Genomic DNA, 6,395 nt, shown 5'->3' with positions numbered 1-6,395 from the left:
TTTACCGAAGAAATCCCATTGAAACGGATCTTGATTAAATCATTAATCACAAATCAAATAGAAACTTAAACACTTTAAGATTCATGTGTTTACCTCTTGAAGAGCAGAACCTTTGTAGAAGAAATATTTCTGATCACAAGCAAAGCAAAGCAGCGATGTCTCTACTCAGTCCACACGAACAGAACTTCTCCGATGACCGGTGCTAGCCAATTCCAACGGAGATTCAGAGAGAACAAGGTTTAGAGAGCGGCGGCTAGGGTTTCACAACTTTTGTGAATTAGGTTAAGCACTCACTTTTCAAAAAGTTCATAATGCTTCAACACAAGGGTTCTATTTATAGAATAACTTGTGTGGTCAGCAAGACAACACTTAAATACACCGTACCTTACGGTGGACCGCGTTTCTCTATTTTTCGTAAATTAAATAATGAAATCATATTTAATTATTTAATTAATAATAAGTCTCACTTATTATTTTATAAATAAGTCTCCCTTATTATTTTATAAATAAGTCTTACTTATTTATTTCTCTCATCTATCTGTCCTTTGTGTGTCACCCTATAGGTTCCCGTAATGTTGGCAATAATAGTAAATCACATATTTAATATTATAAACAGTGAGCGGTATCTAGCAACACATCACTGCTACCCAAGTGACGAGAATGTCATGTGATCTGACGAAACCTTTCTGTGATAATGATCATGTGTGTTATCACGATTTTGGGGTATCAAGTCATTAATTAGGCTTGAACCTTTCAATCTTTGATATTCTCTATTTTTTCTTGGGAAGGGCAAAATTGAGAAAACCCTTAGAAATTCTAAGTTCGGGGGTCGTTTTCATTACGAGAAGGTGTTAGGCACCCGCAATGACTATAGTACTCTATAGGAACCGTTTTCCTAATTTTATGTCTACGCTTTATTTTTAATGCTATTTATTAAAAAGGAAGTTTGTTTATGTTAAGAATGGGGGGAGAAAGTGTTTGAAATTTTATTTTTATTGGACTTGGAGAGGTTTTGACCTCTTGCCTACATACCCTTTTAAGGGATCAAAATTCCATGTAGTTCTCTTTCAAAAATATTTTTGTGTGTTTGATTGATTTTAAGTTTTGGAAAATGGTTTTGAAGAAGAGAAACAGGCCGTAAAGGCATGAGAGAAAAAATGGTGAATAGTTGGTTCAATTATTATTAAAAAAGGGTCTAAGTTGGAATTAGAGTTCATTTGAGTTTGATTAAGAAAATAAAGAGAAAATTCAATGGAGTTTTGACTCCAAGGTTTATTTGGAAAAATTTTCAAGCGATGGAATTTGCTTGTTTCATGCCTTTATTTGCTTGTTTTTTGGAAAATTGATATTTTTCTAAGTATCGCGTTTCCTAGGCATACATCTAAAGCGGTAAACATACAACGTGTGTGCGTGTCGGTGCTTGTGTCGGTGTACATCATTAGAGAGCCCATTGTCCGTTACATTTTCCCTAATTTACATTCTATGGTCTTGCAAGAAATTAAAAGGAAATTTAAACTACCTAAAATATTACATGACATTTTAAGATAGAAATTAAAAGGTAAAAATGCCTAAACTATGAGAAATTGAGATGAAATGGTAGAATGCTTATGAGGTGAATGAAACAAGAAATAAAATGGTTAGTAAAATAAGGTGTAAAATGGTAAAAATGGTAAGCAAAGAATTACGATGCAAAACGGTAAAAATGACAACAATAACCAAAATGTAAAAAATACACATTACTTGTAACAAAAGAAATTAACAAATCACATTCAAACAGTAAAACAATCACACAACCAGTAGCATATTCAACATAAAATTGCATATTAATCACTCATGTCATGCCAAGACCTCATGAACGAATTATGGCAAGAAAATTCACAAGTTTAATCAAAAAACGAACAAATCAACAAGAAAATATTGCATATATTTTTATCATTTTTTTTAACATGCAAAAACATCACAAAAGTATTAAAAATACATCAAGAAACATATAGGAATTTTTAGGAATTTTTTGCAAGAAAATTGGACAAGCAGGGGGTTCAGATAGCAAGAAACAGGGTGCAAATAGCATGAAATAAGAAAAAAAAAGCAGAAACAAACAAACTGGAAGCCCAAGCCCAAAACACATGGATCTGGATGCACAGGGAGCGTTGGATTGATCCAGGAAGCCAAACCCTAGATCTAAAGGCTCAGAATGAAGGGAAAGAACCAGAAATAAACCGGACCGGTTCAGTTGTTTATAAAAAGGCTTGGGGACCGGTTTTTTCATTTTCTTCCTCTTCATTCTCTCTCTTCTCTCATTCTAGTGAGAGAAGCTCTCACCTCTCTCCTCTCTCAAACTCGCCGGATTCTGGAAATGGAGGATTATCTTCATCTTCTCCGGTGAAGCTTGCTTCTCCGGCGTGGTGGCCGGCCGCCAAAGGGTGGCGGCGCCGCCGCCGGAGTTGAGCAAGTTTCTCCGATTTCGAAATTTTTTACATTTTTAGATATCCTTTTTTGTTCTGAACACGAATCTGGCACTGGATTTTGCATGCAAAGCTCGAATCAACGTAGATCTGAGATTCTTTTTTGCGGTTTTCGAAATCCTTTTTTAGTTTTTTTTTTAGTTCTTTTTTGAATGAGACCTTTAGAACTTCACAGATCTACATTTGATTCGTCTTAGTTGTTGTTTTTAAGCAAGAAAGATGAAGTTTATGTGTTTACCTGTGGTTTCAATGGAGGTTTCGAGATTCTTCAGAAAAAACTTGATTCTTGGCTCTGCTTTGTTGATTTTGCTACGTGAATCCGAAAATAAATCGGTTCTGGCTGGTTTGATTCTTTCTTCTTCTTCACTGGTTCAAATTTTTCCTTCTTTTCCTCTTCCTCTTCACTGATTCTCTGTGATCGGTGCTTGAGTTTGCCAATGGCGCATTCGCACCTTGATTTGCAGAGAATCTGGTTCGATGATGATGATTCTTTGATGAATCACTGAGAACCGTGATGAATTTGATTGAATCTGGTTCTGGAAAAGTTAGGGTTTATGAATGTTCTTGGTGTTCTTTGTGATTTTCTGTTTTGATCTAACTGAATGGAGAGAGAAAGTTGAAATTCTGTTTTGGTGATGTGTCACTGATTATGTGGATCTCTGTGGATTTGTGCAGTGAATGCACCTTTTATAGGCTGCCATGTGTGCCTGGAATCCAATGAAAAGGTGACATCTGTCCTGGATAAAAATGGCTCGGCCTTGGGCTGAAAAATGAACTTGGGACCTTTCTGCAAAATAAGAAACTTGAAGGACTAAACAGCAAATAAGAAAAAAAGGACTAAAAAGCAAATTTAAAAAGTTTTGGACTAAAATGCAATTCTGGAAACTGTTTCAGGGACTAAAATGCAGTTAAAAATAAAATGAATTAAAATTGGTAATTTGACCAAATGTAAAGTGAAACCTAAAATAAAATCAACAAAAGGACTAAAATGAACCAATTACAAAAATGAGGTATTTTAAAATACCTCTCTGTCGAAATTTTGATGGGAAAAGACCAAAATGCCCCTAGGGACTAAACTGACTCAAACTGACTCAGATGCAATTTTTGAAATGATTTTTTTTTAACAAAGACTCAACAATGATTTGTAAAACAAGTTGAAAAGACTCAGAGACAATCACAGGGACTAAAATGGGTTCCACTGCAGGAAATGACCAAAATACCCTTTTTACATGTTTTTTGAAATAAAATGCAAGAAAAGTAATGCAATGATTCAGAGAGTTTTCAAATGAATTGTAATGCAAGAAAGACACTTTGGATAGTTTTATGCAAGAAAATCATGATTGAACACACTTCGAGACAGAGACAGTAAAATATGCAGATGAAAAGAGAGTAAAGGTTCAGAGTAAAACAACAGTAAATTGACAAATATCAGTGTTAGAAAAGAAATTTGAACGAGTATTTTTAGGTCCAAAATCAGGGTATAACAGCTGCCCCTATTTAAGTGTCTTTGTCCGGAGGGTCAAGAGACGGAGTCTTTGGCTTGACGGGACGAAGACACTTAAATATCAACATTTGCACTGTTTTTGGACGTAAAAATACGCTTACACATTATCAAATATCATGAATGCCATGCAACATTTGGATTATGAATGCAAGACAAACAAGAGTTGGAACTAACAAAAGATGTCATATCCATTGCGGGACTGATAGACATTGACAAGATAACAGATAACAGGGTAGACAGGAAACTAGAAGCGAACTGACGGGTACAAGCTGCTCTTGGATTGAGCTGGGCACTTGACCGGGAATAAAGGCAGACAGACATGTGCGAGTTGTTCTTGGATTCGAACTGGTCACTCGACCAAAATCATAGACACATAGACAGGTACGAGCTGTTCTTGGATTTGAACTGGTTACTCGACTGGGGTCATGGAAAAGTAGATAGGTACGAGTTGTTCTTGGATTCGAACTGGTCACTCGACCGAAAACAAAGGCAAATAAACAGGTGTGAGCTTGTTCTTGGATGCGAACTGGTTACTCCACCGGAAACATAAACAAACAGACAGGTGCAAGCTGTTCTTGGATTTGAACTAGCCACTTGACCGAACAGAAACAAATAGACAGGTACAAGCTGTTCTTGGACTTGAACTAGCCACTTGACCAAACAGACACACATTCACTGGGGATTAGTTTTTGACAAAATATAGATTGAAACTGACTTGACGTCGATTTGATTTGAAAGGTAGAAATTGACCAATATCATTGGCTCACAAGATTGAATTGAGACTGGTGCTGATATTGGAAATGCAATATGTATGGATGATATAACAGTTTTATTAAATGTATGGGCACGTAGTATGCATGATTATGCAAGTATGAATGCTTGTAATGCATGGCTGTTGGCAGTTTGTAGACATAGTTTCGCAGAGACAGACAAGACATTGGAGTATTGGGCACGTAGTGGCTCGTGCTATATTACGCATTCCTGGAAATCCTCTTTGGAGATAACGTTGTTTGGGAGACGTATCGGAACCATGGCTGAGGGCAGGTAGCTATGCAACTTGCTGGGGATAGAATCTCGGAAGGCTCTACTGGGGATAATGCTGGCATTGCTGGGCATTTCAGTGTTGGGTGTACTGTGGATGTTGCATCTGTAGTCAATGCTTTTTGCATGTCATTTTCTCAATTTTTGTATTTTTTGTTGCATCCCATTTTTGCCTGGATCGCCCTTTCGGGTTTTCGATCCACCGGGGAAATAAATTCTTTTCATTGCCCCATTTTTGCCTGAACTGCCCTTTCGGGTTGTCAATCCAGCGGGGTGCTCATTTTTGCCTAAGTCGCCCTTTCGGGTTTTCAACTTAGCGAGCCTATTCATTTTCATGCATTTTCATTCTGTTTTTTCATTCTTGCCATTGACCACAGACTATCCTGGGGAAGAGCCTGTTTGTAACACATATTGAAATAGACATCAACATACACTCGCTCGTGCATGTTTCGTTTGAATGTACCCTGTTGCTCAGGTTTGCTTTCAAAATAGACAAAAGACTTTTTCAATTTTCAAGATGTTTGTTTCAAGCATTTGTCATTATCAAAATAGAAAGAAAATGTTTTTTGTACATAGCTTTGAAAGTAGAAAGATAGTAGAGTTTCAAACAAAAGCACAGGCTCAAATTGATGTATAAGAGTGGTGGTTAGCCGAAGGCGTGACTCCACGGATTTACAAAGCTTGGAAAATGGTAATTTTATTGGTTGGTGGTACATTGAACACAGTAATCACTACATTTCCTGGAAACTTTGAATTCGCAAGCACAGAAGCTTTAGATGAAGGTGGTCATTAACAGCTGCAGATGCCCCAAGGGGATGGTGGTTGGCCAGATATAGTTACTTGCCTTTGTTTCAATCTCATTTTTGCATGAACCGCCCTTCCGGGTTTTCGGCTCATCGAGACGCTCATTCTTGCCTGAGTTGCGTACAATCTCAGCGAGCTTTTCATGTTTGTTTTTTTTTCCCCTTATTTTTGCCTAGACCGCCCTTTCGGGTTTTCGATCCACCGGGAAGCGCATTTTTGCCTAGGCCGCCCTTTCGGGTTTTCGACCTACCACGCTGTTCTTTTCATATATCTAGGCAAAGTATTTCTTGACTATATCAGCATTCACAGGATTTGGAAGCTCTACACCATCCATATGTGTAAGAATTAAAGCACCACCGGAGAAGGCCTTCTTGACAACATAAGGGCCTTCATAGTTAGGCGTCCACTTGCCCCTTGGGTGGGGTTGCTGGCTTATCCTCCTTTTCAATACAAGTTCACCTTCCTTGAATTCTCGAGGACGGACTTTCTTGTCAAAGGCAGTCTTCATTCTTGCTTGATATGACTGTCCACGAACCATGGCATCCATACGTTTTTCCTCAATTAAGTTCAACTGATCATAC

This window comes from Medicago truncatula, chromosome 3 (assembly GCF_003473485.1).
Source record: "Medicago truncatula cultivar Jemalong A17 chromosome 3, MtrunA17r5.0-ANR, whole genome shotgun sequence".
NCBI lineage: Eukaryota > Viridiplantae > Streptophyta > Magnoliopsida > Fabales > Fabaceae > Medicago > Medicago truncatula.
Note: the sequence above shows the minus strand (reverse complement) of the source record.